This window comes from Phalacrocorax aristotelis, chromosome W, assembly GCF_949628215.1.
Source record: "Phalacrocorax aristotelis chromosome W, bGulAri2.1, whole genome shotgun sequence".
Lineage (NCBI taxonomy): Eukaryota > Metazoa > Chordata > Aves > Suliformes > Phalacrocoracidae > Phalacrocorax > Phalacrocorax aristotelis.
Window position 1 is genome coordinate 24,289,962 of NC_134310.1, and position 25,329 is coordinate 24,315,290.

General features: G+C 45.0%; 1 protein-coding gene across 2 annotated transcripts in view; it reads right to left on the minus strand.

The window, feature by feature from the left end:
- Window positions 1-25,329, minus strand: part of LOC142049888 (mitogen-activated protein kinase kinase kinase 1-like) — a 111,781-nt gene that overhangs the window by 73,631 nt on the left and 12,821 nt on the right. The window lies entirely within an intron of this gene.

The window sequence follows — 25,329 nt, forward strand, 5'->3', positions numbered from 1 at the left end:
ATACTGTTGAGCAGGGCTCAGTACACATGGGCCAGGCCACAGCACATTGCAGTTATCTGTGTCTCTCTGGAGTTCCCAGCACAACAACATACTTTCTCCAAATATTCTACTAGTTTTTTAGGATTCTGCACTTGTTCGGGGGTGAAACTCCAAAACACTGGGGGTGCCCACTGCCCTAGGTATTTGCCCATGCTATCCCACATGCCCTGCCACTCGTAACTATCAAGCCTTGGGGCAGATTTCTGGGTGATATTCTTAAGTTGCTTAGTCAAAACCAAAACAACATGCCCAAAAACTAAAAATAAGTGCACCTTAACCACCCAAGGATGTTCAAGATACAAAAACGTTGTTGTCACAAAGGCACAGACATCATAGAACAAAGTTGCAAAGGTACTATTCTGTATTTCCTCCATATAAAATCTCTCAGAGGAGGAGGTATAATTGCTAATTGCCTCAACAAGGTGGTATCCAAAGTACAGTAACGGTTTCAGCAAAAACCCCAAATACCAGATAAAGCTGAAAACGAATGTTTATATAACAAATCTTGTAGGCAAAACATTACTAATCACAGCAGAACACAGCAGACTCAACAAACCAACACCGATCTTTAACACCAACTGCAAAAAGGACAACATGGTGCTGTGACCTGCAGCTGTTGTTATCTCCAACCCTTGAGCTCCACGTTGGGCGCCAAAAAGACTGTCGTGGTTTAGCGGCAGCTCAGCCCCACACAGTCGCTCGCTCACTCCCCCACCGGTAGATGGGGGAGAGAATCAGAAGGGTAACGCTCGTGGGTTGGGATAAGAACAGTTTAATAATTAAAATTAAAAGAAACAACAACAGAAATGCAATGGAAAGGAGAACAATGAGAGGCGCAAAGCCCCGGGGGAGGGGGTAAGGGAGGGGAGAGGGGGAACGAACCGCCGAAACAAACCGCACGCGCCGCAGCCGCTCGCCGCCCGCCGCCCCGACGCCGCGCCGCCTCTGCGCTGCCACTGCATCCATTTTCCTAGGCGAAATACAATATCTTCTTTGAAGGGGTACCTTTCTCTCACTGCAGACAGGAGCCGCCTCCAGAGGCTGAGGGCTTGTGTACCTTTTTGCAATTGCTCAGTCAATGCCCCCTTCCCTAGAGAGGGATCCCAGTTGTTTGGCTTCCTTCCCCTCTAATTCCAGACTACTGGCCCCATTATCCCAGCGTCGGAGCAGCCAGGTGATAACGTGCTCACCTAAATGACGCCCGAAATCTTTCCATATATCCCACAACTCACTCGTGGATAGGGATCAGGTAGTTTCCATTTCTCTTACACATTCTTCCTCTTCCACCTCCTCTTCTTGTGATGGCCCTACTTCTTTTAACATCAATTTTTACAATCAGCATGGTATCAACAGGACAAACTAATATTAAGAACAGATGAATCAATGCTGTGACCAGTAACTGTTATTATCTCAAACCCTTCATGCCCCAGGTTGGGCACCAAAATGGACTGTCATGGTTCAGCCTCAGTCGGCAACTAAACACCTCGCAGCTGCTCGCTCGCTCCCCCCACCCCTGTGGGATGGGGGAGAGAATCAGAAGAGCAAAAGCACAAAAAGACCCCTTGTGGGTTGAGATAAGAACAGTTTAATAATTACAATAAAATAATAATTATATTAATAATGACTATGATAATAATAACAATGATAATATAATAAAAAGGAAAAGGGTAAAAGGGAAAAACCAGGCTAGTATAAGCACTACTTAGCAACAACTAAAACATCAGTGTGTTATCAACAGTATTCTCATACTAAATCCAAAACACAGCACTATGCCAGCTAGAGTGAAGAAAATTAACTCTATCCCAGCTAAAACTATGACAGTATCCACCCCTTATTCCATACCATTTACAACATGCTGAGGTCCCACACTATCCAATACAACCTCATTAACCACCACGCACCTTCCCATCCTTTGATATAATACACAGATACCATTCCCTTAGTCTATGGACTGCCCTCTAAAATGTCTTTAACATGGCCACAAAATGTCCATTGAGTTAATTTAGTCCATGACTTTGGGTTCCATCTGAGTAACTCGAGTGATTATGAACATTCAGATACAGGCATGTCTTCTATTGCTGTTTCCCAGAATGATAAGAATGTTTTCAACTCCAATCTTTAAAAAAAAAAAAAACAAACAAAACACTGAATAAGGGATATGACAGTTATTTTGAAGAAAGCCTAACCACTAGGAAAATGAGCGTATAATGAATGAGAAATCAAGTAGATATGAAAAAAATTGAACAAGAAACACAAACTCATAGGAGTTATGCCTATTAAGGTGTTACCTTTGCCCATAAGGGCAAAGCACAGAAACTGGGGGAAAAGGTAATTCCGGCAGGGGGAGACTGGGACCACCGACTCCATTGAGGGAGAAGACGACTATCCCCCACCCCCACCTTGAGCATGCGCAGTGAATTAAAAAAAAAAAAAAAATCACGCTGTACCTTTAAACTTAAGCAGAGACTATATAGACCAAGGGAAGAAGGAAATGCCCAGGGAGGTCAATGATTATGTATTAGATAGGCATGGTGGGTTAACTTTCATGTATAAATGTCAAAAAGGAATTATGGTAGGTGTGCATGTTAGGAGGAGAGATCCCCCCATACACCCAGTGCTGAATATAGTAATGCCTGCTCTTTAATACACCTGATTTAAGGAGTTTTATTCCCAGTTTTCAGTGACAAAGGTATAATATGAGAGCAGTAACTACTTGTTGAAACACACCCCCACCACCCTAAAAAAAACAAACTAAAAACAAAACAAAGAACAAACCACCAAAAAAACCACCACACCAAAAAAACCCACACATCTCTTCTACTCTATTACCTAAACAAAAAGTTTCTGTTAAAAGTTACTTTCACTATCTTCGAATTTCTCTCCCCTTAAGTCAACATATAACTTTTAATGATGAGTGTAATAAGCATTTGGCTCACTAGAAGTTTTGGTATGGTGTGTGATCCTCTGTCATGGTTTTAGCTGGGATAGAGTTAATTTTCTTCACTGCAGCTGGCATAGTGCTGTGCTTTGGACTTAGTATGAGAATGTTGATAACACGCTGATGTTTTAGTTGTTCCTAGGTAGTGCTTAGACTAGTCAAGGACTTCTCCAACCTCCCATGCTCTGCCAGGTACACAAGAAGGCAGTAAGGGAGGGGGCACAGCTAAGAGAGCTGATCCAAACTGGCTAAAGGGATATTCCATATCATATGACATCATGCCCAGTATATTCATCGGGGGAAGCTGGCCAGGGGAAGGCAGCGATCATGGCTCAGGGACCAGCAGCATCAGTTGGCGGGTAGTAAGCAGTTGCATCACTTGTATTCCCCCTGGCTTCATTTCTCTCTCTCTCTCTCATTATTTTATTATATTATCATTATTATCATAATCATCATTATCATTACTACTTTGTTTTGATTATTAAACTGTTTTTATCTCAAACCATGAGGTTTTTTTTGCTTTTGCTCTTCCGATTCTCTCCCCCATCCCAGAGGGGTGGGGGGAGTGAGCAAGTGGCTGCGTGGTGTTTAGTTGCTGACTAGGGCTAAACCACAACACCACCTATTAAATTTTTGTTACTGGTTTCTGAAGAACTCCCACAAAACACTTGGCAAGAAGTTGCCAAACTGCGATATGTATACGGGCAGTAGTAGTCATTAGACTTCAAAAAGGCACATGGCCTGAGAAAGAGGTACCCACCATTGGCAACAGTGACAATTATGGCAAAACCCTTTATGAGCTCTCCCCTTCAGAAATCTTGCCTCTCTAGCTGTGTTAATTACTATCAGCTACTTTGGTTTTGATCGAATATAAGACAACTTCGCATTTTGTTAAAATATTTTAAGTCATAAAACTGCCCACACCATACAATGCATAACTTCAGTGAAGGTTCATACAGTTACTTAAAACTAAGTTCAAGGTCAGAAAACCCACATTTGTAGCAGGAAGAGTTGGTTATCTGCTGAAACAATATGAAAGCCTATGAGGTGTTATGCAGATGCTCCACCTCTGCCCTTACATCTTTATTACCTTAAGATATTGTGTATATATTTCTATAATTTAGTATACATTTAGTGTGTGTGTATATAATATGCATGCACATGCTAACACGCAAAATAGATGCTACTGATTATCTCCTTTAGTCACATTCCTTACTCTCCACAAGCTAGGACTGACTTGAAGCAGTAATACCTACTATAGTAACGAGAGAGTCATTAAGAGAAGTGGGAAATAGAAGTGTAAGGTTTCACAGAGCCAGTTTAAGGAAGGGAAAATAACACCCCTTGTTACAGAGGAAATCTCTTTCACCCAAAGGACGTCAGTAGCAACCGAATCTGAAGTCATTCCCTGAGGTGCCACTAAGAAAGCGCTTACTCATCAGCTGTGCTTCAATATAACAAAGGATAAAACAGCAACAAATTAAACAAGTGATTGCCAAGCAGTCTGACCAGCTTGGCAGCTGTACTAGATAATAGTCCTATTTGTGACCACCCTGCTGTGTTATGACTCTTCTGAATGGACTTTCAACCTTAGAGTTAGAAACAACTTGTGTTAACGTGACTCAGTAAGAAATCTATTCTATAATTTTTCTGATTATTAAAAATTCATAATCCAATTTAATTTTCCCTACTTTACTACAGAATACAAATTCTACTTTGAAAGAATGAAAAAAGTGGAAAAATCCACACCTCTGGAGGGTGCTTTAGTTTAATGGCATTGCTACATATTAAGAGATTACAAGAGGAATCTTATATCAAATCAATGTGTGATCAGAATGTCTTAGAAGTTTAAATGTTACTGAAACACATTAGACATGCAGCTCTGAAGGTCAATGAAAAGCATACTATTCTGAAAGACCTTCAGATAAGTGTCTTAAATGGACTTATCTGTGCGTTAAAGTAAATGCTTTTTACATCCTTTAAGTTAATAAAATATTCAAAAATTATACAAACATTTCTGCTCACTGAAGATGGCTTAGACTCATTTTACTTCTTACCATGAAGACTTTTATCACAGTAACAGCCTCTCAAAAATGGGAGAGTAATTTGTAACTGAGAAAGCACTTCCTTGAACAAGTGCGTAAAGTACTTTTCAAATCATTATAAGACTACATCACCGAGACGAAGGGTTCCAGAGCTGAGGATCCTTCCCAAAGCGGCAAAACCACAACAAAAAGCGCAAAGGCAAAAAGCACAAGCACAGGAGAGCAAGGATAGCCCAGCCCCGCCCCAGAGCGAGGAGGAGTGAGCTCATGACATGAGGCAGCTCTAACTCAGCGTGGGCGGGGACAAGAGCGATGGTGGCAAAACCCCCCCGCATGTACAAAAGCAGCCCCCAGGGAGCGTGGCGAACAGGGCGTGGTGTGTCAGAAGGGTGTGGCGTGGCAGTTTACGTAGGCAGGGCGCAGTCCCCTTCCTGGCTCTAAAGAGTAACTCAGCTAGTGGTCATCACCCCCACCCCAGGAGAGGCCCTAGATATGGTCTCCACTCACCTAGAACCACTGCCAGAAGCAACGTGGCAACTCAGAGGGAGCCCCCACATAAACACAGAGCTGTCCAGGTCTCTAAGTGCAGGGAGTGCCTGAGTCTGGCACTCGTACCTGAGGGCAGCAGAGACAACAGCTGTTTTCAGTGTGTCATGGTTTAGCTGGCAGCTCAGCCCCACACAGTCGCTCACTCACTCCCCCACTGGTAGATGGGGGAGAGAATCAGAAGGGTAACACTCGTGGGTTGGGATAAGAACAGTTTAATAATTAAAAGAAACAACAACAGAAATGCAATGGAAAGGAGAACAACGAGAGGCGCAAAGCCCCGGGGGAGGGGGGGGGGAGGGAACGAACTGCCGAAACAAACCACACGTGCCGCAGCCGCCTGCTGACCCCGACGCCGCGCCGCTCCCGAGCTGCAAACTGCCCCCCCCCTTAATATACTGCTCATGGTGTCACATGGTATGGAATTAACATGCCATTGGCCAGTCGGGGTCAGCTGCCCCCACCATGGCCCTGCCCCCCCCAGCCCCCCCCCCACCACTCGGCAGAGCTGGGAAGCTGGAAAGGTAGCCGACCCCCCACGGTGAGAAGAATTAACCCCTTCTCAGCCAAATCCAGCACAAGTGTGACCATGTAACCAGAGTGATGAAGTTAACCAACCATGGATGCTGCTATACTCCTTGTACAGCCCTATCCAACTGGACATCGAGTCTGGGGACGATCAGTGTATTCTTTGATCTGTATTTTAGTCGTCAGTTAATCATTAATGCAAATGAAACAATAGACAATGTGTTTCTGTCAGAACCCCTCTTTTAAGGCTCAAAGCCTAATTTTTAGATCCCAAACCCTCGCTTTTAGGGTCCAAACCTCTGTTTTAAGGAGTAAAGCCTCATTTTTAGGTAGCAATGATTCAGGGAATAAATGGTTGGGCGTTACTAATGCAATCTAGTGTAGCTCAACAAATGTTGGGGCCCGGAGCCAAAACATAGCCAGGATAATGAGGTAGCCTTAACAGGAACAGTCTGCACGATGACTAAAACTTGTTGCTTTGGGGGAGTCAGAAAGGCTTCAAGATAAGGAGTGCCTAAACAAAGTTACAATGACATTTGGCCTTAAGAAAAGCAGATGTACAGAACCATAAAGATAAGGAACTGCAGAGCAAACACTAAACCAGAACAGACCACCCCTCAAGGACAGCACATACGTAATCTCAGAACTGAGTTTGTGCAAAAGCAAGGGTTAATTAGCAGACATAGTGAGGAAGAGTATATCCTTCATCCAGAGACCCCTGACGACCACCCAGACACACCAACAGGCATGCGCGAAGGACATTTGTATATGATGAATATGTATATCTTTTATTGGAAAACTAATGAATATGTATATGGAGCATGTACTTAACCAGCACAATTAGATCTGACGGTATGCACGTTAGGAGGAGCGATCCCCCGTGCATCCGGCACCATAAATAAAGAATGCCTGCCTTTTAACACTACATTGGTGTTACGAGGTTTATTCCCAATTTCGGTGAAAACCAGGTTGATGATCTGCTCTACCTGGTGGCAGAGCTGAAGGAGGAAGTGGAAAGGTTGAGGAGCATCAGCGAGTGTGAGACGGAGATAGACTGGTGGAGACTCCATCTGCTGCCTAGGCCTCAGGGATAGTAGAGGGTGAGGCTCCACCAGAGGCAGAGGGTCCCCTACCCTCTTGGGGACCTAAGAGATGGGGGGGGAATGGAAACAGGTCCCTGCTTGGGGCAGCAGGCAAATCCCCTCCTGGCCTCACTCACCTTCCCAGTTGCCCTTACACAACAGATATGGGGCTCTGGAACTCGAGGGCCAGGCAAATGAGGACGTAGGTGAAGGTCCATCCAGGGGGTTGCCTAGGGTGAGTCGGTCAGCCCCATGCATTATGACCACCTCTGTTAAGAAGAAAAGGAGGGTAACTGTTGTAGGCAGTTCTCTTCTGAGGGGAAGAGAGGGCCCAATATACCAACCAGACTCATCCCACAGGGAAGTCTTCTGCCTCCCTGGGGCTCAGGTCAGAGATGTTAATAGGAAACTCCTTGGTCTGGTAGGGCCCTCTGATTATTACCCACTATTGGTTGTGCAGGTGGACAGCGATGAGGTTGCAGAGAGAAGCCCAAGAGCAATCAAAAGGGACTTCAGTACACTGGGGCGACTGGTCAAAGGACTGGGAGCGCAGGTAGTGTTTTCCTCAGTCCCATCAGTGGCAGGGAAGAATAATACTGAAAGGAACAGGAAAACTCATCTTAACATGTGGCTCAGAGGCGGGTGCCATTGGTGGAATTTTGGGTTTTTTGATCATGGGGAGGTTTACATGGCACCGGGCCTGCTGGCAGCAGATGGAGTTCACCTATCTCAAAGGGGGAAAAGGATTCTTGCACATGAGTTGGTGGGGGTCATCAAGAGGGCTTTAAACTAGGTTTGAAGGGGGAAGGGGATATAGCCAGGCCCACTAGAGTGGAGCCTAGGGGTGCCATGCCAGGGTTGGGGGTGAAATCGATAGCCCAGCTCAAGTGGATCTACACCAATGGGCAACAAACAGGAGGAGCTGGAAGCCATTGTGCAGAGGGATAGCTATGACTTAGTTGCCATCACAGAGACATGGTGGGATGACTCTTATGACTGCAATGCTGCAATGGATGGCTATAAGCTCTTCAGAAGGGATAGGCAAGGAAGGAGAGGTGGTGGGGTGGCTCTCTATGTTAGGGAGTGTTTTGATTGCATAGAGCTCAATGATTGTGATGATAAGGTCCAGTGCTTATGGGTAAGGATGAGGAAGAAGGCCAACAAGGCAGATACCCTGCTGGGGGTCTGTTATAGACCACCCAACCAGGATGAAGCGGTAGATGAAGCATTCTACAAGCGGCTGGCAGAAATATCACAATTGCTAGCCCTTGTTCTATTGGGAGACTTCAATTTACCAGATGTCTGCTGGAAATACAAATCAGCAGAGAGGAAACAGTCTAGGAAGTTCCTGGAGTGTGTGGAAGTGAGCCTACCAGGGGAGGTGCCTCGCTTGACCTCCTGTTCACAAACAGAGAAGGACTGGTGGGAGATGCAGAGGTCAGAGGCCGTCTTGGGCTTTGCAACCATGACATGATAGAGTTCTCAGTTCTTGGTGAAGTAAGAGGGGGGTCAGCAGAACCACTACCATGGACTTCTGGAGAGCAGACTTTGGCCTGTTCAGGGAACTGGTTGGGAGAGTCCCTTGGGAAGAAGTCCTGAAGGGCAAAGGAGGCCAGGAAGGCTGGGCTTTCTTCAAGAAGTAAGACTTTAAAGGCGCAGGAACAGGCGGTCCCCATGTGCCGCAAGACAAACCAGTGGGGAAGATGACCAGCCTGGCTGAACAGGAAGCTTTTGCTGACACTCAAGAAAAAAAAAAAAAGGAGAGTTTACCACTTTTGGAAGAGGGGACAGGTAACACAAGAAGAGTACAGAGACCTCGTTAGGTCTTGCAGAGAGAAAATTAAGCAAGCAAAAGCCCAGCTAGAACTCAATCTGGCCACTGTTGTAAGGGATAACAAAAATGTTTTTAAAAATATATCAACAAGAAAAAGAACCAAAGAGAATCTCCATCCTCTATTGGACACTGAGGGGAACGTTGCCACCAAGGGTGAGGAAAAGACTGAGGTACTAAATGCCTTCTTTGCCTCAGTCTTTAACCATCAGACCAGTTATCCTTATCCCTGGGGTATTCAGCCCCCTAAGCCGGAAGGCAGGGATGGGGAGCAGAATAAACCCCCCATAATCCAGGAGGAAGCAGTTCACGACCTGCTGCTCCACCTGGATGCTCACAAGTCTATGCGGCCGGATGGGATCCACCCGAGAGTACTGAGGGAGCTGGTGGAGGAGCTTGCCAAGCCACTCTCCATCATTTATCAGTAGCCCTGGTTAATAGGGGAGGTCCCAGATGACTGGAGGCTTGCCGATGTGACACCCATCTACAAGCAGGGACGGAAGGAGGATCCAGGGAACTACAGGCCTGTCAGCCTGACCTTGGTACCAGGGAGGATTATGGAGCGATACATCTTGAGTGAGCTCACCAGGCAAGTGCAGGACAACCAGGGGGATCAGGCCCAGCCAGCACGGGTTTGTGAAAGGCAGGTCCTGCCTGACCAACCTGATCTCCTTCTATGGCCAGGTGACCTGCCTAGTGGATGAGGGAAAGGCTGTGGATGTTATCTACCTGGATTTTAGCAAAGCCTTTGATGCTGTCTCCCACAGCATCCTCCTAGAGAAGCTGGCAACTCATGGCTTGGATGGGCATCCTTTTTGCTGGGTAAAAAAACTGGCTGGATGGCCGAGCCCAGGGAGTTGCAGTGAATGGAGCTAAATCCAGTTGGCAGCTGGTCACGAGCTGTATTCCCCAGGGCTCAGTTTTGGGGCCAGTCTTGTTTAATATCTTTATCAATGATCTGGATGAGGGGATTGAGTGCACCCTCAGTAAGTTTGCAGATGACACCAAGTTGGGTGGGAGTGTTGATCTGCTCGAGGGTAGGAAGGCTTTACAGAGGCACCTGAACAGGCTGGATCGATGGGCCGAGGCCAACTGTATGAGGTTTAACAAGGCCAAATACTGGGTCCTGCACTTGGGTCAGAACAACCCCAGGCAATGCTACAGGCTTGGGGAAGAATGCCTGGAAAGCTGCCCAGCGGAGGAGGACCTGGGGGTGTTGGTTGACAGCTGGCTGAACATGAGCCAGCAGCGTGCCCAGGCGGCCAAGAAGGCCAACAGCATCCTGGCTTGTATCAGGAATAGTGTGGCCAGCAGGAGTAGGGAAGTGATTGTGTACCTGTACTCGGCACTGCTTCACCAGTGCCATAGCATTTTAGGGCATGGTTTAGGAGGAATGGTAGTGTTGTGTTGACAGTTGGACTTGATGATCCTAGAGGTCTTTTCCACCCTTAGTGATTCTATATATAAGAAACCAGAATTAGAAACTACTTTCCAGGAAACACTGGTGGAACTATAGGTGTGGAAAAATTCAGTTTATAAAACAAGTCATGCTCTTGTGTCTTACTATCCATCTGTTTATGGAAATGCTTTTATCAACAGGTTAAGCTTATACTAGGTCCTGGAAGCAGGCTGGCTGTGAATAGTAGCTGAAGACTGATGTCAACCATTGACTTAATTGATACACTAAACTTACAGGCAATAGAGTGCAGAATCTGTGACTAAGGTGACTGAGCCCCAAGCCCACAAAGACATCAGAAGGAAGGCATGCCTTTGAAATGGAATCAGAACAAGGCTGACTTCAGTCTGGGCTTTCACATAATTCTATCCTGGAAAACCGAAGGTGCTTGCAAAGTCAGCTTCAGTCATATTTCTAACAACATATAATATGCAAGCATTCAGATATAGGACCCAAACAGTATCTCTGACCACTGCAGACATGAGAAGTCAACACTTTCACAAGACAGCCTTCCCATCTAGTTGTTTAATATGTCTGGGTTAAGCATTAGCCAGCCAGCCGTGTATCTACACAAAGTTAGAAGCAAGGTGCTGTATGACTACAGAATAGAACAATGCTCAATACTTCTACTGACTGCCCAGTCACAGCATCTGAAGGACTAATGAAAACTTTAACTCTTTCAAGTTTAACTATAACTCATGTAATCATAGATTATTTTAGTGACTGCAAATAAGTCTACAGTAACCCAACAAATCCTTATCAAAAGTTGCCGTGGTAAGAACTAGCTACATTAACCACTTCCCTCATGAGAGCCAGCTTTTTCCCCTCCCAGTTATAAAAACATGCCATTTATTTGAACATGGAAAGGTAGTAAAAGTGCTAAACCCACATTGTCTCATTTCCTATTTCCTTTTAGGTATCAAAATACAGACCATACTACAATAAGGTTCAGAAATGCAACAAAGCAGACATTGGACCTTCAGGAGACAAAGTGAGATGTTGGTTCTCTAAAGTGAGCTTATGGGGTGGGGAAGAGCAAGTACTACATATTTTTTCAGTTTCCAAAACTGACTGTCAAGAAACCTGAAAGATTGAATAGACTGTTACTGACAAACGCCAAACACCTTGGCCAATTATCCTAACTACAATGAAATCATTAACTATATTTATGTTTACCTACTAGTTTTTTGTGGTTTCAAGAAACAAGTTTTTAAAGGCTCTGTGCCTCCATCAAATCATAAATTTGTCATCACAATTGCTGCATAACAGTGTTTTGAAATCCAGAGGCAACTGTGTCATTTCCCCCAAAGTTTTACCGAAAATACTTAATGGCAAAAAGAGCCTGTCCTTCTTAAGGTACCAGCTCCCATAACACAAGCTGTGTTCTCCCCACAGAGGGGAGACAGAGCACAGCTGGTCCCAACTAGTATAACTAGTAGAGCTCTTTTGCACAGATGACAATGTTTCACAGATCTGAAAATACAGCAGTTGCATAAATCAGTCCTCCATCTATTTTTGGCTTTGTTCCAAGCCAGTAGTCTTTCCCTTACAAGCATTAATTGAAACAGAGCTGAATTATTTACCCAGAAGCCAGAACAAGCAAACAGTATTTCCCCCCTCCAATCTTATGGCTCCTTAAAAATAGCTATTTATAGTTAAAAAGGTCCTAGGTTATTAAAGACAGAAAAAACCCAATCATATTCTTACTTTTGATAACTTTATCTTTTGAATCAGTGTTTTAATCAGGACGAACTCACTCTTTTTAGATATTTCACAAGTCAGCATGGCCTAGGCAGAAGCAACCTAAAAGTGCTAAATATATGTACATTTAAACACATTTATATGTGGAGATTCCATTAGACCCAGTAGGTCTCGCAGTTTGTAACACATGCTACACTACCAGATCTTGCATCCTTCTTTTCCAAGCTCTATAGGCACCTCCTGCCTGAAGCATCAGAGATGGTCTGCCTCACTAATCTTATGAGCCCCATACCAGGTTTTTACACAGCTGAGGGCCATAAGATGCACAGCACTTACACCTAGCCATTGCAAGCACAACAAGCTTCATGCTAGCATCACCCTGCTGCCAGTAGCTTGATAGAGCTGATAAGCAGAGAAGCTTCAGTCAGAACCTTTCAAGAGTCACGCCAAGGTGAGCATAGTAGTAATTCAGGTCCTGGTTTTCCTCTGAATTGGGATTTAGGTTTTGAATGAAACCCAGATCAGAGAAGTTTCACCTACTCTGTGATAAACCTTGCCTAAGGCACCAATACCACAAATTGGGCAGATACAGAAGTAGTGTTCACTTGCTCAAGAGAATACCAATAAAGCCTATAAAGCTCCACCACTGCATAAAGGTTTTACTAGAGGCTCACTCACAAGATTAAAACCTGTATTTTTGTTTAGGTCCCAGCTATTTATGGTTATTTAGGTCTCAAATATTTATGGATATGTGAATATCGTTAAAGACAATGGAACTACTTATACATACAGCTAAGCTGCTGCCTAGAAAAAAAGTTTTTAAAGTATTTGTCAATTCAGAACAAGTCAGAGATTCATTTTGATGAAGTTCCTATAGAACTTTGTCCGCACAGTAGAAGCTGGCAGATTTCCTGCTAGTTCCTCTTGATAGCTCTTCATCAGTCCACCCTGTGGGCTGAAAGGAAGTCAAAAGCCTAAAAGTTCTGGCTGCACTCTCCCTTGCAGTCTTGATTCCCAGGGTCTACAAGCAGCCTGTCCTGGCACTGGACCTCTATTCCCATTTGCAGTCAATTTTTAGAAACATAGGAATGTAATTCATACACAGCTGATTTCAAAATACCAAAGCTGTTGTCCTTCCCCATTTTGCTTTGATGGGTATTCTCACTAATGGCAGAACTGTAAAATACTGCCAAACATGCAGCTCAGAGCAGGTCAGAACAAGCAAACAGTAGAGAACACTAATTTTCTGCTAAAGTACTAAGGGGAATTATATGCTTCAGTATATTTACCAGGACAAGATGGTTTACCATTGTACCTGAATATCACGGTTTTAGCTGGGATAGAGTTAATTTTCTTCATTGTAGCTGGCATAGATCTGTGCTTTGGACTTAGTATAAAAAGAATGTTGATAACACACAGATGTTTTAGTTGTTGCTGGGTAGTGATTGTACTAGTCAAGGACTTTTCTAGCTTCCCATGCTCTGCCGGGTGCACAAGAAGCCAGGGGGGAGAGGGCACATCTAAAAGAGCAGATTCAAACTGGCCAAAGGGATATTCCATATCATGTGACGTCATGCCCAGTATGTTAACTGGGAGGAGGTGGCTGGGGGAGGGAGGGAGCAATCACGGCTTGGGGACGGGCACCGTCAGTCAGCAGGTGGTGAGCAGTTGTATCGTTCATGTTTCTGTGGTTTTTTCCCTTTTCCTTTTCAGTATATTATCATTATTGTTATTACAGCAATAATCATTATTATTATTTTATTCTAATTATTAAACTGTTCTTATCTCAACCCACAAGGTTTTTTTGTGCTTTTGCTCTTCCGATTCTCCCCCATCCCACAGGGGTGGGGGGAGTGTGTGAGCAGCTGTGTGGTGTTTAGTTGCTGACTGAGGCTGAACCACGACAGTCCTTTTTGGCACCCAATGTGGGGCTTGAAGGGTTGAGATAATAACAGCTGCTGGTTACAGCACAGACTCTGTTCTCAATATTAGTTTATCCAATCTGCACCATGCTCTTGTATTTGCTGTGTCTGATGAAGATTGGTGTTGGATTTTGTGGTCTGCTGTGCTCTGCAGTGATTAGTGATGTTTTGCCTGGGAGAGTGATTTTTAAAACATTAGCCTTTAGTTTTGTTTGGTATATGAAGTTTATATTGAAGCCGTTACTGTACATCGAGTACCACCTCATGGATACAATTAGCAATTATACCTCCTCCTCTGACAGTTTTTTATGGAGGAAATACAGAATGGCACCTTAGCTACCATCTTTTATAATGCCTCCTCTTTCATTAAAACTACTATTCAGTATCTTGAACATCCTTGGGTAGGTAAGATATATCTGCTAGTATTGCTTTGGCAGACCATTTCAGCTCTGTCTAAGGTTAATAAGCAATTTAAAAATATAATCCAGAGATCTGCCCCAAGGCTTGATAGCTATGCATGGCAGGGTATGTGGGATAGTATGGGCAAATGCCTAAGATGGTGGGCACCCCCCGTGATGTGGGACTTCACCCCTGAACAAGTGCAGAATCCTGAAAAATTAGTAGAATATTTGGAGGTAGCATGCTGTCACCCTGGCAACTCTAGAGAGATACAGATCACTGCAATGTGCTGGGGCCTGGCCCATGCCTATCGAGCCCTGTTTAACACTATTCAGTACCCCCAAGGGGAAGAGAAGGCCTCTGGATCTAAAAGGACAAGGACTGAATATGCTGGAACTGAACCACATGCTTAGAAGACAAAACTGAAGATAGAGTAGCACTGTTTCTCCTTTACCATATTGTGCTGGTTTTGGCTGAGAAGGGGTTAATACTCCTCACTGTGGGGGTTGGCTACCTACCTTTCCAGCTCTACCGCGTGGCAGGGGGCTGGGAGGGGCAGGGCCATGGCGGGGGCGGCTGACCCTGACTGGCCAATGGCAGGTTCATTCCATGCCATGTGATACCATGAGCAGTATATTAAGGGGGGGGCAGTTTGCAGCTCCGGAGCGGCACAGCGTCAGGTGGTGAGCAGCTGCGTCACGTGCGGTTTGTTTCGGCGGTTCGTCCCCCGTCCCCCCCGGGGCTTTGCGCCTCTCGTTGTTCTCCTTTCCATTGCATTTCTGTTGTTGTTTCTTTTAATTTTAATTATTAAACTGTTCCTATCCCAACTCACGAACATTACCCTTCTGATTCTCTCCCCCATCTACCGGTGGGGGAGTGAGCGAGTGACTTTGTGGGGCTGAGCTGCCGACTAAACCACGACACACATGTACGCAACTTTCTAAAGAGCTAATCCATGCTTCAAAATTTTCAATTCAATTTCAACAATTTCAAGACCAAGTATACAAATGAGTTTAGAACTATTAACATTAAAGAATTTTATTAAACAGATCTTTCCCCTATTTTATCTAGTGATATTACAGACAGTACCTTCCTTATAAATGCCAGAGTTTTCATGAAGGTTTGCAATGTTATTAGTAAACTTACATTATATAGAATATCCCAAGAGCAACAGCCAAGGGAAGCTACCAACAGTGACACATTTGGTACAGACAGGAAAACATTTCAATGAGAGATATCAAGACCTCTCTCATGAACATCTCATAGGGCAACTTTCACCTCAAAGCCTTCCAACAATTTATCCCCACCCCCCACTTCAGAAAGGCAAGTCCAGCTTCCATTGTAGAAGAGTTAGGACTGCAGTCTGCAAGCCCTGACTTCTCTTATCTTGGATAAAAAAAAGCTTGGACTGAGAAATTGTTTTGGGCTGAAATGTGCATCCCAGATACAAGGAAACAGTTCATCTTTATTCTACTGATATGCTACTTTCTAACCCTTTCCTCCATGTTTTCCCAAGAGTCACTTGGGCCCATCTGCCTTTGCAGCACCTACACAAGGAAAAAGCTTTCTTTAATATCTGAATACTTCACTACCAACAATAAAGCCAAAATGAGTAACAACAATAACCATTTTGAAAGGAGGCATGCTGACCCACAACAGAAGCTAAAAGCAATAGCCAGGCATTACACCACTGTAACCCACAGCAATAATTCTATATTGCCCCATATCATCACCTAAACCAAATACTTTGCTAGTAGTTCATATTTCTCCTCACTCAGCTTGCTGAGGGTACCAGTGTATGTAAACTTACAATACTTAACACATCATTACATGAAAGCACCTGCCTACTTTGCATAGATGGAAGGTCCATAGATAGGACCTCTTGTCCTATCACTAGTGACTTGGGAGAAGGGACCAACACCCACCTCACTACAACCTCCTGTCAGGTAGTTGTAGAGCACGATAACATCTCCCTTCAGCCACCTCTTCTCCAGACTGAACCACCCATGTTTCCTCAACCTTTCCTCATAAGACCTGCTCTCCAGACCCTTCACCAGCTTTGTTTCCCTTCTCTGGACACGCTCCAGTACCTCAAAGTCCCTCTTGTACTGAGGGGCCCAAAACTGAACACAGTATTCAAGGTGTGGCCTCACCAGTGACAAGTACAGGGGCATAATCACTTCCCTACTCCTGCTGGCCACACTATTCCTGATACAAGCCAGGATGCTGTTGGCCTTCTTGGCCGCCTGGGCACGCTGCTGGCTCATGTTCAGCCAGCTGTCAACCAACACCCCCAGGTCCTCCTCCGCTGGGCAGCTTTCCAGGCATTCTTCCCCAAGCCTGTAGCATTGCCTGGGGTTGTTCTGACCCAAGTGCAGGACCCAGTATTTGGCCTTGTTAAACCTCATACAGTTGGCCTCGGCCCATCGATCCAGCCTGTTCAGGTGCCTCTGTAAAGCCTTCCTACCCTCGAGCAGATCAACACTCCCACCCAACTTGGTGTCATCTGCAAACTTACTGAGGGTGCACTCAATCCCCTCATCCAGATCATTGATAAAGATATTAAACAAGACTGGCCCCAAAACTGAGCCCTGGGGAATACAGCTCGTGACCAGCTGCCAACTGGATTTAGCTCCATTCACTGCAACTCCCTGGGCTCGGCCATCCAGCCAGTTTTTTTACCCAGCAAAAAGGATGCCCATCCAAGCCATGAGTTGCCAGCTTCTCTAGGAGGATGCTGTGGGAGACAGCATCAAAGGCTTTGCTAAAATCCAGGTAGATAACATCCACAGCCTTTCCCTCATCCACTAGGCAGGTCACCTGGCCATAGAAGGAGATCAGGTTGGTCAGGCAGGACCTGCCTTTCACAAACCCGTGCTGGCTGGGCCTGATCCCCCTGGTTGTCCTGCACTTGCCTGGTGAGCTCACTCAAGATGTATCGCTCCATAATCCTCCCTGGTACCAAGGTCAGGCTGACAGGCCTGTAGTTCCCTGGATCCTCCTTCCGTCCCTGCTTGTAGATGGGTGTCACATCGGCAAGCCTCCAGTCATCTGGGACCTCCCCTATTAACCAGGGCTACTGATAAATGATGGAGAGTGGCTTGGCAAGCTCCTCCACCAGCTCCCTCAGTACTCTCGGGTGGATCCCATCCGGCCGCATAGACTTGTGAGCATCCAGGTGGAGCAGCAGGTCGTGAACTGCTTCCTCCTGGATTATGGGGGGTTTATTCTGCTCCCCATCCCTGCCTTCCGGCTTAGGGGGCTGAATACCCCAGGGATAAGGATAACTGGTCTGATGGTTAAAGACTGAGGCAAAGAAGGCATTTAGTACCTCAGTCTTTTCCTCACCCTTGGTGGCAACGTTCCCCTCAGTGTCCAATAGAGGATGGAGATTCTCTTTGGTTCTTTTTCTTGTTGATATATTTTTAAAAACATTTTTGTTATCCCTTACAACAGTGGCCAGATTGAGTTCTAGCTGGGCTTTTGCTTGCTTAATTTTCTCTCTGCAAGACCTAACGAGGTCTCTGTACTCTTCTTGTGTTACCTGTCCCCTCTTCCAAAAGTGGTAAACTCTCCTTTTTTTTTTTTTCTTGAGTGTCAGCAAAAGCTTCCTGTTCAGCCAGGCTGGTCATCTTCCCCACTGGTTTGTCTTGCGGCACATGGGGACCGCCTGTTCCTGCGCCTTTAAAGTCTTACTTCTTGAAGAAAGCCCAGCCTTCCTGGCCTCCTTTGCCCTTCAGGACTTCTTCCCAAGGGACTCTCCCAACCAGTTCCCTGAACAGGCCAAAGTCTGCTCTCCAGAAGTCCATGGTAGTGGTTCTGCTGACCCCCCTCTTACTTCACCAAGAACTGAGAACTCTATCATGTCATGGTTGCAAAGCCCAAGACGGCCTCTGACCTCTGCATCTCCCACCAGTCCTTCTCTGTTTGTGAACAGGAGGTCAAGCGAGGCACCTCCCCTGGTAGGCTCACTTCCACACACTCCAGGAACTTCCTAGACTGTTTCCTCTCTGCTGATTTGTATTTCCAGCAGACATCTGGTAAATTGAAGTCTCCCAATAGAACAAGGGCTAGCAATTGTGATATTTCTGCCAGCCGCTTGTAGAATGCTTCATCTACCGCTTCATCCTGGTTGGGTGGTCTATAACAGACCCCCAGCAGGGTATCTGCCTTGTTGGCCTTCTTCCTCATCCTTACCCATAAGCACTGGACCTTATCATCACAATCATTGAGCTCTATGCAATCAAAACACTCCCTAACATAGAGAGCCACCCCACCACCTCTCCTTCCTTGCCTATCCCTTCTGAAGAGCTTATAGCCATCCATTGCAGCATTGCAGTCATAAGAGTCATCCCACCATGTCTCTGTGATGGCAACTAAGTCATAGCTATCCCTCTGCACAATGGCTTCCAGCTCCTCCTGTTTGTTGCCCATTGGTGTAGATCCACTTGAGCTGGGCTATCGATTTCACCCCCAACCCTGGCATGGCACCCCTAGGCTCCACTCTAGTGGGCCTGGCTATATCCCCTTCCCCCTTCAAACCTAGTTTAAAGCCCTCTTGATGACCCCCACCAACTCATGTGCAAGAATCCTTTTCCCCCTTTGAGATAGGTGAACTCCATCTGCTGCCAGCAGGCCCGGTGCCATGTAAACCTCCCCATGATCAAAAAACCCAAAATTCCACCAATGGCACCCGCCTCTGAGCCACATGTTAAGATGAGTTTTCCTGTTCCTTTCAGTATTATTCTTCCCTGCCACTGATGGGACTGAGGAAAACACTACCTGCGCTCCCAGTCCTTTGACCAGTCGCCCCAGTGTACTGAAGTCCCTTTTGATTGCTCTTGGGCTTCTCTCTGCAACCTCATCGCTGTCCACCTGCACAACCAATAGTGGGTAATAATCAGAGGGCCCTACCAGACCAAGGAGTTTCCTATTAACATCTCTGACCTGAGCCCCAGGGAGGCAGAAGACTTCCCTGTGGGATGAGTCTGGTTGGTATATTGGGCCCTCTCTTCCCCTCAGAAGAGAACTGCCTACAACAGTTACCCTCCTTTTCTTCTTAACAGAGGTGGTCATAATGCATGGGGCTGACCGACTCACCCTAGGCAACCCCCTGGATGGACCTTCACCTACGTCCTCATTTGCCTGGCCCTCGAGTTCCAGAGCCCCATATCTGTTGTGTAAGGGCAACTGGGAAGGTGAGTGAGGCCAGGAGGGGATTTGCCTGCTGCCCCAAGCAGGGACCTGTTTCCATTCCCCCCCCATCTCTTAGGTCCCCAAGAGGGTAGGGGACCCTCTGCCTCTGGTGGAGCCTCACCCTCTACTATCCCTGAGGCCTAGGCAGCAGATGGAGTCTCCACCAGTCTATCTCCGTCTCACACTCGCTGATGCTCCTCAACCTTTCCACTTCCTCCTTCAGCTCTGCCACCAGGTAGAGCAGATCATCAACCTGGTTTTCACCGAAATTGGGAATAAACCTCGTAACACCAATGTAGTGTTAAAAGGCAGGCATTCTTTATTTATGGTGCCGGATGCACGGGGGATCGCTCCTCCTAACGTGCATACCGTCAGATCTAATTGTGCTGGTTAAGTACATGCTCCATATACATATTCATTAGTTTTCCAATAAAAGATATACATATTCATCATATACAAATGTCCTTCGCGCATGCCTGTTGGTGTGTCTGGGTGGTCGTCAGGGGTCTCTGGATGAAGGATATACTCTTCCTCACTATGTCTGCTAATTAACCCTTGCTTTTGCACAAACTCAGTTCTGAGATTACGTATGTGCTGTCCTTGAGGGGTGGTCTGTTCTGGTTTAGTGTTTGCTCTGCAGTTCCTTATCTTTATGGTTCTGTACATCTGCTTTTCTTAAGGCCAAATGTCATTGTAACTTTGTTTAGGCACTCCTTATCTTGAAGCCTTTCTGACTCCCCCAAAGCAACAAGTTTTAGTCATCGTGCAGACTGTTCCTGTTAAGGCTACCTCATTATCCTGGCTATGTTTTGGCTCCGGGCCCCAACATTTGTTGAGCTACACTAGATTGCATTAGTAACGCCCAACCATTTATTCCCTGAATCATTGCTACCTAAAAATGAGGCTTTACTCCTTAAAACAGAGGTTTGGACCCTAAAAGCGAGGGTTTGGGATCTAAAAATTAGGCTTTGAGCCTTAAAAGAGGGGTTCTGACAGAAACACATTGTCTATTGTTTCATTTGCATTAATGATTAACTGACGACTAAAATACAGATCAAAGAATACACTGATCGTCCCCAGACTCGATGTCCAGTTGGATAGGGCTGTACAAGGAGTATAGCAGCATCCATGGTTGGTTAACTTCATCACTCTGGTTACATGGTCACACTTGTGCTGGATTTGGCTGAGAAGGGGTTAATTCTTCTCACCGTGGGGGGTCGGCTACCTTTCCAGCTTCCCAGCTCTGCCGAGTGGTGGGGGGGGGGCTGGGGGGGGCAGGGCCATGGTGGGGGCAGCTGACCCCGACTGGCCAATGGCATGTTAATTCCATACCATGTGACACCATGAGCAGTATATTAAGGGGGGGGGCAGTTTGCAGCTCGGGAGCGGCGCGGCGTCGGGGTCAGCAGGCGGCTGCGGCACGTGTGGTTTGTTTCGGCAGTTCGTTCCCTCCCCCCCCCCTCCCCCGGGGCTTTGCGCCTCTCGTTGTTCTCCTTTCCATTGCATTTCTGTTGTTGTTTCTTTTAATTATTAAACTGTTCTTATCCCAACCCACGAGTGTTACCCTTCTGATTCTCTCCCCCATCTACCAGTGGGGGAGTGAGTGAGCGACTGTGTGGGGCTGAGCTGCCAGCTAAACCATGACACACTGAAAACAGCTGTTGTCTCTGCTGCCCTCAGGTACGAGTGCCAGACTCAGGCACTCCCTGCACTTAGAGACCTGGACAGCTCTGTGTTTATGTGGGGGCTCCCTCTGAGTTGCCACGTTGCTTCTGGCAGTGGTTCTAGGTGAGTGGAGACCATATCTAGGGCCTCTCCTGGGGTGGGGGTGATGACCACTAGCTGAGTTACTCTTTAGAGCCAGGAAGGGGACTGCGCCCTGCCTACGTAAACTGCCACGCCACACCCTTCTGACACACCACGCCCTGTTCGCCACGCTCCCTGGGGGCTGCTTTTGTACATGCGGGGGGGTTTTGCCACCATCGCTCTTGTCCCCGCCCACGCTGAGTTAGAGCTGCCTCATGTCATGAGCTCACTCCTCCTCGCTCTGGGGCGGGGCTGGGCTATCCTTGCTCTCCTGTGCTTGTGCTTTTTGCCTTTGCGCTTTTTGTTGTGGTTTTGCCGCTTTGGGAAGGATCCTCAGCTCTGGAACCCTTCGTCTCGGTGATGTAGTCTTATAATGATTTGAAAAGTACTTTACGCACTTGTTCAAGGAAGTGCTTTCTCAGTTACAAATTACTCTCCCATTTTTGAGAGGCTGTTACTGTGATAAAAGTCTTCATGGTAAGAAGTAAAATGAGTCTAAGCCATCTTCAGTGAGCAGAAATGTTTGTATAATTTTTGAATATTTTATTAACTTAAAGGATGTAAAAAGCATTTACTTTAACGCACAGATAAGTCCATTTAAGACACTTATCTGAAGGTCTTTCAGAATAGTATGCTTTTCATTGACCTTCAGAGCTGCATGTCTAATGTGTTTCAGTAACATTTAAACTTCTAAGACATTCTGATCACACATTGATTTGATATAAGATTCCTCTTGTAATCTCTTAATATGTAGCAATGCCATTAAACTAAAGCACCCTCCAGAGGTGTGGATTTTTCCACTTTTTTCATTCTTTCAAAGTAGAATTTGTATTCTGTAGTAAAGTAGGGAAAATTAAATTGGATTATGAATTTTTAATAATCAGAAAAATTATAGAATAGATTTCTTACTGAGTCACGTTAACACAAGTTGTTTCTAACTCTAAGGTTGAAAGTCCATTCAGAAGAGTCATAACACAGCAGGGTGGTCACAAATAGGACTATTATCTAGTACAGCTGCCAAGCTGGTCAGACTGCTTGGCAATCACTTGTTTAATTTGTTGCTGTTTTATCCTTTGTTATATTGAAGCACAGCTGATGAGTAAGCGCTTTCTTAGTGGCACCTCAGGGAATGACTTCAGATTCGGTTGCTACTGACGTCCTTTGGGTGAAAGAGATTTCCTCTGTAACAAGGGGTGTTATTTTCCCTTCCTTAAACTGGCTCTGTGAAACCTTACACTTCTATTTCCCACTTCTCTTAATGACTCTCTCGTTACTATAGTAGGTATTACTGCTTCAAGTCAGTCCTAGCTTGTGGAGAGTAAGGAATGTGACTAAAGGAGATAATCAGTAGCATCTATTTTGCGTGTTAGCATGTGCATGCATATTATATACACACACACTAAATGTATACTAAATTATAGAAATATATACACAATATCAGGCCAAAGTCTGCTCTCCAGAAGTCCATGGTAGTTGTTCTGCTGACCCCCCTTCTTACTTCACCAAGAACTGAGAACTGTATCATATCATGGTCACTAATGTGCCCGCAGAGCACAGGCAATATACTGTATTGAACTGTTAATTACAAATGAAATGAGAACTTATAGTTAGAAGACACAACAAATTCATGTCTGTTCTATATTCAAAGAGGAGCTAGTTTTCCAGAACTATATGCAGACATTACTGAAGTAACTTAAAAAAATAAACTTATGCATATTAATACAGTTTTAAGAGAACATCCATCCAGCCCCACTGTTTAAAACCAGCTGTTCACATTTCCATTTCAAGTTTGAACTCTCTGACAATGCATTTCAGACAACTAAAACATAGGTGACAGTTCCTATATTTAAGTAACCCCAAAAAATTAATTAGCACTATGGATTCTTAATATGGGAGATCCTTTCCAAATGTTTAATAACATATTAGCACTATTTCAGTGAGCTTCCATGCTAATCACAACTGCAATATTTTCTTACATTAAGTAAACAAGTCTTCAGTCATAGGCTAGGCATCTGTAGAGATATTTACTTTATTGAAAAAACAGAAGTTCCAGATATATTTTATGGGAACTGATTACGTGCAGTGGTAAAGTTAAAACTTGCAACAAGAGAAAGAAATGAAAGTACTATTAGTATCATACCTGGCAACTCTGCATTCTAAAAACATGAAAAAAGTTAAAGTGTAAAATACTGATAAACTGAGAAAACTATCACTGACTACACATGAATTTTCAAAGTACATATTCAGCAACCAGAAATTAGAGTATATCAAAGCAATTACAATATTGTCTTTGTCATGGTTTAGCCCCAGTCAACAACTAAGCACCACACAGCCACTCACTCATTCTCCCCACCCCAGTGGGATGGGGGAGAATCGGAAGAGCAAACCAGGAAAACCTGTGGGTTGAGATAAGAACAGTTTAGTAATTAAAATAGTAATAGTAATTATGGTTATTATTATAATTATGCTAACAACAACAATAATGATCATGTAGTAAAAAAAGAAAAATATTGAGAGAGAAATGAAGCCCAGAAAAAAAAAAAAACACAAAAAAACCCCAAAAACCACAAGTGATGCAACCACTCACCACCCACCAACCAACGCTGCTGGTCCCTGAGCCATGAATTCTGCTTCCCCCAATCTACTCTCCCCCCCCCCAGTTAATACACCGGACATTCCATATCATACAAGGTCATACCCCTTTGGCCAGTTTGGATCAGCTCTCTTGGCTGTGCCCCCTCCCCTCCCGGCTTCTTGTGCACCTGGCAGAGCATGGGAAGCTAGAGAAGTCCTTGACTAGTATAAGTACTACCTAGCAACAACTAAACCATCAGCATGTTATCAATATTATTCTCATACTGAAGTCCAAAACACAGCACTATGGCAGCTACAGTGAAGAAAAATTAACTCTAGCCCAGCTAAAACCATGACAGTCTTAACCATGACAACAGACAAATACTTGCCTGCTGGAGCGCATTAATCTGACATGGTCAATAAACGCTACATGAACTGCGAACTGGAGGTCACTGCAAGTTTCACCACACATTTCAAATACTTGAATTTTGTATGCCTCTTCCAACACAGAAGAGGTAATTACTACCTGAAGGTAATTGGGAAACCCTATTATGTACTAAGCTTTGTCAATTTTTTTAAGGAACACAAAGGATTACAAAAATAAAATTCTGCAGGCATTTATTGGTAGTAGAATGGGAAGTAACACTGATTTGTTTAAAAAACAAAACTGTTTCTCAAATTGGTATTATCACAAATTATACTTTTTCCTTCAACACCAAGCCCTTTCAGCATCTGAAAGGAACAATTCTGAAGATACACTTTGAGGATTTTTTTAATGACGATCATGCTTGTAAGAGGGTACTGAACAGAAATAACTAGCGAAATGAAAAGCATATCCATGTGCATCGTGGTTCAGCCTCAGCTGGCAACTAAACACCACACAGCTACTCGCTCACTCCCCCCCCACCCCTGTGGGATGGGGAAGAGAATTGGACAAGCAAAAGAACTTGTGGGTTGAGATAAGCACAGTTTAATAATTACAGTAAAATAATAATTATAATAATGATTATGTTAATAAAGATAATAATGTTAATAATATAAAATGAAAAGGAAGGGAAAGAAAAAAAAGGAAAAAACCACAGAAACACAAACGGTACAACCGCTCACCACCTGCCGACTGACGCTGCTCATCCCCGAGCCGCGATTGCTGCCTACCTCCCCCCAGCCAGCTCCTCTCTGTTAACATAACGGGCATGACATTACATTATATGGAATATCCCTTTGGTCAGTTTGAATCTGCTCTCTTAGCTGTGCCCCCTCCCCTCC